The 13,288-nt window shown below is 38.1% G+C and overlaps 1 pseudogene; it reads left to right on the top strand.

The window, feature by feature from the left end:
* The first annotated feature begins 2,284 nt into the window (after positions 1-2,284).
* Positions 2,285-13,288, top strand: part of LOC100671644 (eukaryotic translation initiation factor 3 subunit E-like) — a 53,579-nt pseudogene continuing 42,575 nt past the window's right edge.

Below are 13,288 nucleotides of genomic sequence, written 5' to 3'. Positions count from 1 at the left end.
AGTGGTTGATGTGTACATTTGAAAAATAGTCATTTTAATTGTTCTTCCTTGTAGGCATATGGATATTATCCCATCACTGACAGCATTGCACTTCAGGATAGATGTTGAAATGGTCTGTTTGACTATGAATACAACGCCATTTCTCTTCGATTTGTCATTCCCAACACAGTAGACCATATGATTGTCCAATTCTAAATGGCCCATACCAGTCCATTTCAGCTCACTAATGCCTAGGATATTGATCTTTATGCATTCCATTTCATTTTTGACGATTTTCCTAGATTCATCTTTGTACATTCCATGTTCCAATTATTAATGGATGTTTGCAGCTGTTTCTTCTCATTTTGAGTTGTGCCACCTCAGCAAATGAAGGCTCTGAAAGCTTGACTCCATCCATGTCATTAAGGTCAACTTTACTTTGAGGAGACATTTCTTCCACAGTCATATTTTGAGTGCCTTCCAACCTGAGGGACTCATCTTCTGGCACTGTATCAATGTTCTACTGCTATTCTTAAGATTTTCACTGGCTAATGTTTCTCAGAAGTAGACTGCCAGGTTCTTCTTCTTAGTCTATTTTAGTCTGGAAGCTCAGCTGAAACCTGTCTACCATGGGTGACCCTGCTGGTATTTGAATACTAGTGGCATAGCTTCCAGCATCATGGCAACACACGAACACCCACTGTTCGGCAAGCTGACAGACATGTAGGGGCATACCTTGTTTTATTGTACTTTGCTTTATTGTGTTTTGCAGATATTGCTTTTTTAACAAATTGAAGGTTTGTGGCAATCCTGTGCCATGTCTTCAACAGTATGTGTTCACTTCATGTCTCTGTGTCACATTTTGGTAATTCTCACAATATTTCAAACTTTCTTCATTATTATTATTGTATATGTTATGGTGATCTGTGATCAGTGATCTTTGATGTTACCATTGCAATTGTTAGGGCACTACGAACTGCACCCATATAAGATGGCGAACTTAATTGATTAAAGGTATGTGCGTTCTGACTGTTCCACTGATTGGCCGATACCCAACTCTCCCTCTCTTCTTGGGCCTTCCTATTCCTTGAGACACTATAATATTGAAATCAGGCCAATTAATAACTCTACAATGGCCTCTAAGTGTTCAAGTGAAAGGAAGAGTTGCACATTTCTTACTTTAAATCAAAAGCTAGGAATGATTAAGCTTAGTGAGCATGTCAAAAGCTGAGATAAGCCAAAAGCTAGGCCTCTTGCATCAATTAGCCAAGTTGTGAATGCAGGGGAAAAGTTCTTGAAGGAAATTAGAAGTGCTTCTCTTTTTTGGTGGTCTCCAGTGAACACAGGAATGATAAGAAAGTACAACAGCTTTATTGTTGATATGAAGAAAGTTTTATTGGTCTGGATCAAAGATCAAACCAGCCACAACATTACCTTAAGCCAAAGCCTAATTCAGAGCAAAGCCCTAACTTTTTTCCATTTTACGAAGGCTGAGAGAGGTGAGGAAGCTGCAGAAGAAAAGTTTGAAGCTAGAAGAAGTTGGTTCATGAGGTTTAAGGAAAGAAGCTGTCTCCATAACATAAAAGTGCAAGATGAAGCAGCAAGTGTTGTTGTAGAAGCTGAAACAAGTTATCCAGATGATCTAGCTAGGTAAATTGATGAAGACGGCTACACTAAAGAACCAAATTTCAGTGTAGCTGAAACAGCCATATACTGTAAGAAGATGCCATCTAAGACTTTCATAGCTGGAGAGAAAAAGTCAACACCGATTTCAAAGCTTTAAAACAGGCTGAGTCTCTTGTTAGGGGCTAATGCAGCTGGTGACTTTAAGTTGAAACCAATGCTCATCTACCACTCCAAAAACCATAAGGTCCTTAAGCATTATGCTGAATCTCCTCTGCCAATGCTCTAAATGGAAGAACAAAGCCTGGATTACAGCTTATGTGTTTACAACATGGTTTGCTGAATATTTTAAGCCCACTGTTGAGATCTACTACTCCAAAAAAAAAAAGATTTCTTTCAAACTGTTGCTGATCATTGGCAAGGTAGCTGGTCACCCAAGAGCTCTGATGGTGATGAATAGGGAGATTAATGTTGTTTTCATGCCTGCCAAAACACCATCCACTCTGTAGCCCATGGATCAAGGAGTTATTTCAAAGTTCAAATCTTATCACTTAAGAAACACATTTTGTAAAGCTATAGCTGCCATAGATGATGATTCCTCTGATGGACCTGGGCAAAGTAAATTGAAAACATTCTGGAAAGGATTCACCATTCTAGAAGCCATTAAGAAAATTTGTGATTCATGGAAGGATGTCAAAATGTCAACATTAACAGGAGTTTGGAAGAAGTTACTCCAACCCTCAGGGTTGATTTTGAGAGATTCAAGACTTCAGTGGAGGAAGTAACTGAAGATGTGGTGAAAATAGCAAGAGAGCTAGAATTAGAAGTGGAGCCTGAAGATGTGACTGAATTGCTGCAATCTCGTGATAAAACTTTAGTGGATGAGAAGTTGCTTCTTATGGATGAGCAAAGAAAGTGGTTTCTTGAGATGGAATCTACTCTTGGTGAAGACGCTGTGAAAATTGTTGAAATGACTACAAAGGATTTAGGTTCCTACATAAACTTAGTTGATAAAGCAGCTGCAGGGTTTGAGAGGATTGACTCCAATTTTGAAAAAAGTTCTGTGGGTAAAATGCTATCAAACTGTATCACATGATACAGAGAAATCTTTCGTGAAAAGAAGAGTCAATTGATGCAGCAAATTTCATTGTTGTCTTATTTTAAGAAATTGTCACAGCCACCCCAACCTTCAGCAACCACCACCCTGATCAGTCAGCTGTCATCAATATTGAGGAAGACCCTCCACCAACAAAAGATTACAAGTCACTGAAGGCTCAGATGATGGTTAGCATTTTTTAGTAATAAAGTATTTTTTAATGTATGCCTGTTGTTATTTTAGACATAATGCTATTGAACACTTAACAGACTACAGTATAGTGTAAACATAATATTAATATGCACTGAGAAACCCCCCAAAAGTCGTGCGACTTGCTTTATTGTAGTTGTCATGAGCCAACTCTGCAATATCTCCAAGGCATACCTGTAATTCATTACATGTATTCTTTATTGTTGCTTGCGTGCACTCAAGTTGATTCTGACTCATAGCGACCCTACAGGACAGAGTAGTACTCTAACTCTAGATGTGCATAGCATACTTTTGAATCTAGGTATACAGGTTTAAATCACTGGAATCTGTTTAGATATTTTTTTCATAAGGGGTCTCTTGCCCATATAAAAGAATCTATTTGCATTTCTCTCTCCCTTTTCTGTCTCTTTCTAACCTAAGGTATGGGATTTCTGAGCCACATTTATCCCTATGTTTACATTAAGGAAGAGTTACCAATTTATTTATGGCATTCTATGTTTTTTTGCTGTGCTCCCTTCCCTAGAAATACAAAAATCCTAAAATAGTTAGGTGAAAAATCTGGTCTTTAGATTTCAAAAACTGTAATGATTCAGTCATCGGTTGTGAGGATTAAGTAATGGCAGCCCTTTTCTGCTTCCCGCTCTCCTATGTGATGTTACTTTGAAATCTGTTCCAAAGCCCCTGACTTCCTTTGGGAGTTTCCCTCATGGGTGTTAGGTATTCATATCTACCATGAACTGAAAGAAAATTGTGAAGAATGAAATCTTCCAACTAATATGCCTCCAAAGTTGCAAAATCAGGATTCACAAAATAAGATACTGAAGGAATGTGTCAGAATCACACTGTTCAGCAGCATATCTGGCCATCTGACTTGTAAGCCATGCTCAGTGACCTCAGCTTGTCCTTGAGGCTCCTTAGCAAACAGAAAGTGCCACAATTAGAGCTGTGGCAGTGACCGGAGCCAAGTTGAAAATGAAGAATGCTGTTGTTTTCTGTCTTTACCAAACGAAGCTTGTAGAGCATCTGAGAAGTACACCTGGTCTTCTAATGTATTAGAATCATTTTTTTCTTGGTATTATGCTCTTTTATGAAGCTAAGGAAATTATTTTCTCACAAGTATGTGGTAACTAACAAGCCTGTGTACTTTCAGATATTAAACAGACATAGAGGGGAAACTTCTCAACCTATTTGGATGACGTTTTCTAATGAGGAGGTTGGATATAGTGAAAGATTAATTTGAAACATTGACAACTTTCAATGCACTCTTTAAAACAATAAAATAAATGGTTTGGATCTGCTCTTCATTCTTGATTTATCAAAAGTTATCCTAGCTTTTTCAAGTTAGCACAGAGAGGAAAGCCTATCTGCATCCTTTAGAGATTAATATAAGTTGAGTTACTATTGTTTTTTTCCTTTTAAGCCTCAAGTAAAGTGAGTCGTGCAGGAAAAAGTGTATTGAAATAAATAAGCTTGCTACAGTTGTAGGAGTCGAGGACTCACAGTTCTGCTACCATAAATTTATCATAATACCTACTGAATATGTTATTTAATGAAGTTAAAGATAAAATTCATATATTCTTATTGAATTTTTATGTTATGTATGATATTCATGTACGAGAAATATCATTTGAACACGTAGGAGGTGATTCTTTTCTCATTATTACTTGTCAGCAGTGGAATTCATGAAGATATTTTAACGAATCATTCAAAAATCTCTCAGGTTAAACTTTACATGCAAGCTGGATGCAAAGCCTTCACAAACCGGAGCTCAACAATTAAATACATTTGCGATATTCATTAACAGGGTCAAGCTGGTTTTTAATATCCACCCTAAAGTTACTCATGGCTTAGCCAGACATTTGAAGAGGCTAAGTGAGCTATGGAAATAGATCTGAAGATGTATATGTATTTTTAGTTGCAAGGTAATAACTCAGTAAGATACATGTTATTGACTGAGTTCCCCTAAACTATTGTTTCTTACTTTTGTTTATGGATTCAAATGTACGGTTCAATATGTGCAAAAGCCGCATAAATTATGGTAGTGTGCAGGCAGTATGAAGCCACCAATTTACTTCCCCTCACCACAGCATTAAATGTGAAGGTGTCAAGTTGTCCCTTCAGGTTTCATTGGCAAACATAAATTATTGCTAATAGAATGCACCAGCAAAATTTCTGAATAACAAATGACTTGGGAAGCATCACCACCAGAAGGAACTATAGGACACTTGAGATAATTTATGACACAAATATTTTCAAAAGCTGGTCAGCTTGGAAGGTTGATTTCGAAGTGTAAAATAAATAACCGACTGAGTTCTGCCTGTTCAACTCATCCTCCTGCAATTTCTGGCAAATATATTCTTAAAGGAGTCGTAGCTCCACCGGGAAACCAGCAGTGCCCTTAGAGCATCAAGGTAGCTGATGGAAAGTTCAGCTTCAAATTAATCCTCCAGGTTCCTCAAACTAACTTTCCTTTTCTACAGATTCAAATGCTATTGTTTCATATAATATATAGTATCTGTTTTACACCCTGAAATACCGAGCTCAAACAGGGTAGAATTTCAGAGGCTCTAACAGCCTGAATTTATACTCCTTGCTATTCTGCTCCCTCCCCTTTGTAAGGGGGGCATGTCTAGGGGACAGAACATGTTCCTCTACATATTTTTAAATGTTTTTGCAGGAACTTGTAGCAAAGTCATCAACCTTTGATGGAGATTCTAAAAGTAGATCCTACAAAAAAAAACTTAAGGAGAAAAAAAAAATCAGTAACAAAATCTATGACAGAAAGAAAAAATGGGTGTCCACCATTTGCAATATAAATCTGTGGATTCTTTTATTTCCAGCTCTATATCATACAATGTTCTGCTGCTATTCATAAGGTTTTCACTGGCTAATGCTTTTCAGAAGTAGACTGCTGGGTCCTTCCTAGTCTGTCTTAGTCCAGAAGCTCAGCTGAAACCTGTCCTCCATGGGTGACCCTGCTGGTATCTGAATATCGGTGGCATAGCTTCCAGCATCACAGCAGCACACAAGCACCCACAGTACGAGTTGGAAGGCACTCAAAAGATGACTGGGGAAGAACTGCCTCCTCAAAGTACAGTCGACCTTAATGATGTGGGTGGAGTAAAGCTTTCTGCACCTTCATTTGCTGATGTGGCACGACTCAAAATGAGAAGAAATAGCTGCAAACATCCATTAATAATCGGAACCTGGAATGTGCGAAGTATGAATCTAGGAAAATTGGAAATCATCAAAAATGAAATGGAACGCATAAACATTGATATCCTAGGCATTAGTGAGCTGAAATGGTCTGGTATTGGCCATTTTGAATCAGACAGTCATATAGTCTACTATGCTGGGAATGACAACTCAAACAGGAATGGTGTTGCATTCATTGTCGAAAAGAAGGTTTTAAGATCTATCCTGAAGTACAACACTGTCAGTGATAGGATAATATCCATACGCCTACGAGGAAGACCAGTAAACACGACTATTACTCAAATTTACGCGCCAACTACTAGGGCCAAAGATGAAGAAATAGAAGATTTTTATCAGCTGCTGCAGTCTGAAATTGATCAAACATGCAATCAAGATGCATTGATAATTACTGGCGATTGGAATGCGAAAGTTGGAAACAAAGAAGAAGGATCAGTAGTTGGAAAATATGGCCTTGGTGATAGAAATAATGTCGGAGATCAAATGATAGAATTTTGCAACCAACGACTTCTTCATTGCAAATGCCTTCTTTCACCAACATAAATGGAGACTATACACATGGAACTCGCCAGAATGAACACACAGAAATCAAATTGACTACATCTGTGGAAAGAGAAGATGGATGGAAAAGCTCAATATCATCAATCAGAACAAGGCCAGGGGCCGACAGTGGAACAGGTCATTAATTGCTCATATGCAAGTTCAAGCTGAAACTGAAGAAAATCAGAGCAAGTCCACGAGAGCCAAAATATGACCTTGAGTATATCCCACATGAATTTAGAGACCATCTGAAAAGTAGATTTGACACACTGAACACGAGTGACCGCAGGCCAGACAAGTTGTGGAATGACATCAAGGACATCATCCATGAAGAAAGCAAGAGGTCACTAAAAGACAGGAAAGAAAGAAAAGACCAAGATGGTTGTCAGAGAAGACTCTGAAACTTGCTCTCAAACATCAAGCAGCTAAAGCAAAAGGAAGAATTCACGAAGTAAAAGAACTGAACGGAAGATTTCAAAGGAAGGCTTGAGTAGACGAAGTACTATAATGACATGTGCAAAGAGCTGGAGATGGAAAACCAAAAGGGAAGAACACGCTCAGCATTTCTCAAGCTGAAAGAACTGAAGAAAAAATTCAAGCCTTGAGTTGCAGTAGTGAAGGGCTCCATGGGGAAAATATTAAATGACACAGGAAGCATCAAAAGAACATGGAAGGAATACACACAATCATTATACCAAAAAGAACTAGTCGATATTCAACCATTTCAAGAGGTGGCATATTATCAGGAACCGATGACACTGAAGGAAGAAATCCAAACTGCTATGAAGGCATTGGTGAAAAACAAGGCTCTAGGAATTGATGGAATATCACTCGAGATGTTTCAACAAATAGATGCAGTGCTGGAGGTGCTCACTCGTCTATGCCAAGAAATATGGAAGACAGCTTCCTGGCCAACTGATTGGAAGAGATCCATATTTATGTCTATTCCCAAGAAAGGTGATCCAACCGAATGTGGAAATTACAGAACAATATCGTTAATTTCACACGCAAGCAAAATTCTGCTGAAGATCACTCAAAGATGGCTGCAGCAGTATATCAACAGAGAACTGCCAGAAATTCAGGCCGGTTTCAGAAGAGGATGTAGAACCAGGGATATCATTGCTGATGTCAGATGGATCCTGGTTGAAAGCAGAGAATACCAGAAGGATGTTTACCTGTGTTATATTAACTATGCAAAGGCATTCGACTGTGTGGATCGTAACAAACTATGGATAACACTGCAAAGAATGGGAATACCAGAACACTTTATTGTGCTCTTGAGGAACCTTTACGTGGATCGAGAGGCAGCTGTTCGGACAGAACAAGGGGATTCTGATTGGTTTAAAGTCAGGAAAGGTGTGTGTCCGTGTTGTATTCTTTCACCATACCTATTTAATCTGTATGCTGAACAAATAATACGAGAAGCTGGACTATATCATTGGAGGAAGACTCATTAACAACCTGCATTATGCAGATGACACGACCTTGCTTGCTGAAAGTGAAGAGGACTTGAAGCACTTACTCATGAAGATCCAAGACCACAGCCTTCAGTATGGATTGCACCTCAACATAAAGAAAACAAAAATCCTCACAACTAGACCAATGAGCAACATCCTGTAATGGAGAAAAGATTGAAGCTTCAAGGATTTCATTTTCTTTGGATCCACAATCAACAGCCATGGAAGCAGCAGTCAAGAAATCAAAAGACACATTGCATTGGGCACATCTGCTGCAGAGGACCTCCTCAAAATATTGAAGAGCAAAGATGTCACCCTGAAGACTAAGGTGTGCCTGACCCAAGCCATGGTATTTTCAATCATATCATATGCGCGTGAAAGCTGGACAATGAATAAAGAAGACTGAAGAAGAGATGACACTTTCGAATTGTGATGTTGGTGAAGAATATTGAATATACCATGGACTGCCAAAAGAACTAACAAATCTGTCTTGGAAAAAGTGCGGCCAGAATGCTCCTTAGAGACAAGGATGGTGAGACTGTATCTTACATACTTTGGACATGTTGTCAGGAGGGATCAGTCCTTGGAGAAGGACATCATGCTTGGTACAGTACACGGTCAACGGAAAAGAGGAAGACCCTCAACAAGGTGGATTGACACAGTGGCTGTAACAATGAGCTCAACCATAACAATGATTGTAAGGATGGTGCAGGACCGGGCAGTGTTTCGTTCTGTTGTTCGTAGGGTCACTATGAGTTGGAACCAACTCGATGGCACCTAACAACAACAACAACAATTCTTTTATTTGGGCTCAGAAAAGGCAAGAATTGGGCAAGTCAAATGCTGATGCAACAAAGGGAGTGGATTTGGACTCATGGTGACCCCATGTGTGTCAGAGTAGTACTGTGCTCCCTAGAGTTTTCAGTGGCTCGTTTTGTGGAATTAAACCACCTGGACTTTCTTCCAAGGCATCTTTGAGTGGCCTCAAGCCTCTAACCTTCCGGTGAGCAGCTGAGCACCTTAATCATTTGCATTACCCAGGGACTCCTTAGAATCACATATGCCTGTGCTATTTCCACTGTTATCATGGAAAAGACAGACTACCAGCTAATGTGCTAAAATTAACATAAATATTAATACTTTAAAACATTAAGTTTAAAAATATTTTGCAATGGTCGTAGCTATCAACCTATATGGGGGAATTGAAATTGCATTTCTAAGCAAAAAGTTACCTTTTGGATTTAATAGTATAGGGTTGCTGTGAGTCAGAATCAGCTCCATGGCCATGGTTTTTTGTATCAATCCTTTATTGAGCCCTGGTGGTGCAGTGGTTAAGAGCTTGGCTGCTAACCAAAAGGTCAGCAGTTCAAATCCACCAGCTGCTCCTCGGAAACACTATAGGGCAGGTCTACCCCATCCTATGGGATCACTATGAGTCAGAATTGATGGGTTTGGTTTGGTTTTTTTGGTTTTAATAGTCCTTTGGAGATGTTGGATGGTGCAAAGAGTTGATGTACTCAGTTGCTGACTGAAATGTTGGAGGTTGGAGTCCAAACAGAGGGACCTGGTAGGAAAGGCCTGGAGCTTTACTTCTGAAAAAGAATTAGCCCCTGAAACTCTGTGGAGAACAGTTCTACTCTGACACACACTGGGTTGCCATGAGTCACGGCAACTTGACAACTAGATTTGCCCTTTATTATACAGTTTTCTATTTTCAAAATGTTTCTCCTCTGTTTCTATTCATGCACTAACAAACTCCAGATTTCTTAGTGGTATTCGGAATAATTGTTCTTAATTAAAAAAAAAAAGAAACTAAGTTAAAAACAAAACAAACAAACAAAAATCCATTGCCGTTGAGTAGATTCCAACTCATAGTGACCTTATAGGACAGAACAGAACTGCACCATAGGTTTTCAAGGAGTGGCTGGTGGATTCAAACTACCAACTTTTTGGTTAGCAGTCAAATGCTTAACCACTGTGCCACCAGCATCCCAGACTAAGTAAAATAATCTGAAATCTAAGTAATCTGAAATAATACTCCTAGGCTTCGATGCAGAACGTCTTTCAGTGCTTTTTCAATGTAGGAACACATTCTAAAAACAACTATATAAGCAGCCATGGATGAAGACCTTTGAAAAAATATATTGTCACTTAAAGCTATATTTCCCATCATTTAACTTTTTTAATGTCTTACATTTTTTCTACTAACTCCTTTAAACAGAAAAGTAAAATCTTTCATGTTTGCAAAATTTTTTGTTTACGTTTGTTTGCATGATTTTATGACATGATAAAATTATTTTTGTGTCCATTCTCTGTCTTCTGTACAAACAGATGAAGTTGGCTATAATATACATTTCTGGAACTTATGACTGTTTCCTCAGTGTTTGTTGAGCATAAAAAAATCATTTGGAGGCCTTGTTAGAATGGCAGTTGTCCCATCTGTCTCCAAAGGTTCTGAACCATGCCATAGGCGAGGAGCCCAGAAATCTGCATTTTAATAAAAGCCCATATGACTTGAAAGTTGTTGCTAATTGACCAGATTTTGAGTTAAAGTAGCCTGAGGTATCACTTGGCAGGGGTTTTATAAACTGACCCATTCATCAGATAACTTCGAAGTCTTTTCTTAGTCTGAAACTTCATGATTAATCCATCCATCAGTTGATTTACCACTAATCTAGTCATTCTTTTGGGACAGATTTGTGTTGGGACAGCTAGGAATTACCTCTTTTGATATTCCTAATATTATGCTATTGTTGAATTTGATATTAAGAATGAGAGGATGCAATAAAAAGTAGGGAAAAGTGTGAACTTTGGAATCAGACACATAGGGATTGAAATCTCAACTCTGTCACTTACTAGATGTGTAACCTGAGGCAGTTTTCTTAATCTTCGAGCCTCAGTTTTCTTTTCAAATAATAGAACTAATAATAACTACTTCACAGGGTTATCATGCAGGATAAAATAATTTTTGTGTGTGTGTGAATGCATTTGACCAGTAGGAGGGCATCTGTAAGGAACCCTGGTGGCACAATGGTTAAGTGCTCGACTGCTAACTGAAATGTCAGAGGTTCAAACCCACCATCGGCTATCAGGAGAAAGAGGCCTAATGATCTGCTCCCGTAAAGATTACAGCCTAGAGGCAGTTCTACTCTGCCACATGGCTCCGCTATGAGTAGGAATTCTCTTGATGGTACCTAACAACAATAAGAGGGCATCTCTAAATGCCTTATAAAAATCTGTAGTTATTTACTTTTTCCTGTATTAAGAAAGTATACAATGGTTATTTGGTTTTCCTAGTAAATGAGCAGATGTTACTTTTGGCTAATTTATCCAATTACCTGCCAAATCCTCTTGTCTCTTTCTAAAGTCATCTCTTACCTGGATTAATACAAAAGTCCCCAATTATTATCCCTGATTTCAGTATTATCCCCTTTCAATCCACTCCCTGCAGTGCATACAGGATGATTTTACTAAAATTCAAGTCTGGCAAGTCTTATTTTTTCTGTTGCTTTAAATTTGCAATGGTTCCCCATGCAGAAAAAAAGATAAACCCTGCTTATATCACTTAAATTATTTCTCATCAATTCTGGTTCCTACCCATTCTCCAGCCCTATGGATATTTCAGATTCCAAGAAGAAACCCAGCTTTCTCCTACTCATCCTTAAGTACTTTACTCTTCACCTGGCTAAATTATATATACCTTTCAGATTTTATAGAAGACATTACTCCCTTGTAGATGCTTTTTGTTTTCCTAGACATGGACTTTAGTTTTCCAAAAGTCTGTCTATGACATCTACAACACTTATCACACCAGATTACAGTTGATTTAGCTTGCCAATCTTCTCCAGTAGGTTATGAGCCCATTGAGACTTGGTAATAATATTTCTCTAGTTATCACATTCTAGTGCTTAACACAGTGCTTGGTGCATAGCAATTTCCCCGGAAAACATTTGCTGAAAGAATAAGGGCATGTATGCAAAAATCTTATTGAATACTACAACGCCTCAGAATTCGTTTCTAGTCTCTGGATTTATCATCTAAACTTGGCAGGATAAAGAAGGGAATGTGATAGGTTAAAGGCCAATAGGAAGCTGTAAGACTATCAAGCTTCTTGATAATGTAAAGGGGTCTTAGGAAAGAACAGCCTGAAAGCTATGGAGCAGCATTGAAAGCTCTTAGGACTGCAGTTGAATGCATTTTGCTGCATGGTAGCAATATTCTTTGTTGCACAGTGTATCTCAGTGTCTTTTTAGCTCTGCAGGAACAGAGGCTAGTGTGTCTGGTGTTCTTCACTTCATGCCATTCTGCATATGTTAACATTGAAGGGAAAGATGATAAAATTTCAGAAAATAGACGACTCTTAGCCTTTTCGTAATTGGGAGTCATACTGATACTCTTTTTTTTTTTTTTAAATAAAAATCACTTGTTTAAACCAAAGTTTTCTGTAATGTGTTAAAGGCATTCTTGAACTTGATAAATAATTTCAGGTTTTGCAGTCTATGGATTGTGCACCTAAGGATTTTGTTGTATCTATAAACACAGACCTGATTGCTTTACTTATTTTTATTTCATCATTGGAGATAGCAGATTGACAAAGATGTATTAAGTACCTACAAGTTTCCAGGAAACGTGCTAGATCGACACACAATAAAAGGCTATATACCGTGTTAGGCACATGCAAATATGAGACTCACAAATTTACCGCATTTTGTGTAAGCTGTATTTTGAACTATTTTGGAGGATTCTTTGAACCTTTTAAGTTTTAGGTTAAGGCAGATTTTCAGGATTTTGTACACTGGACCTGATAAAAGATAGTAAGTACACAATCTTTGCAAAGAATTCTGAGTATAAAATTTCCCAGGTCTTTATATTTGGAGATATTTTATACCTAGCTAAAAAGCTAAATAGGGAGTGAGATGGAAATTTTTGAATCTGAACTCTTCATGTTAGAATTAGTGTTAAGTGTTCATCTGATTATTCTAGAAACATTAGAATGCACATTACTGTAATGAAAATCAGTGAGTTTATTATTATTGTTTTAAATTCAGTGGGCGATACAGCATGGAGATTGACAGAATTTCTGAACATTGAGCATAGATTTTTCTACTATTCTATTATAAAGAGAAGTCACTAACATATATTAACTGCCTGTTGTGTGTCAGACATAGTG

Source organism: Loxodonta africana, chromosome 9, assembly GCF_030014295.1.
Source record: "Loxodonta africana isolate mLoxAfr1 chromosome 9, mLoxAfr1.hap2, whole genome shotgun sequence".
Lineage (NCBI taxonomy): Eukaryota > Metazoa > Chordata > Mammalia > Proboscidea > Elephantidae > Loxodonta > Loxodonta africana.
Note: the sequence above shows the minus strand (reverse complement) of the source record. Positions and strands in the feature narration are given on the sequence as shown.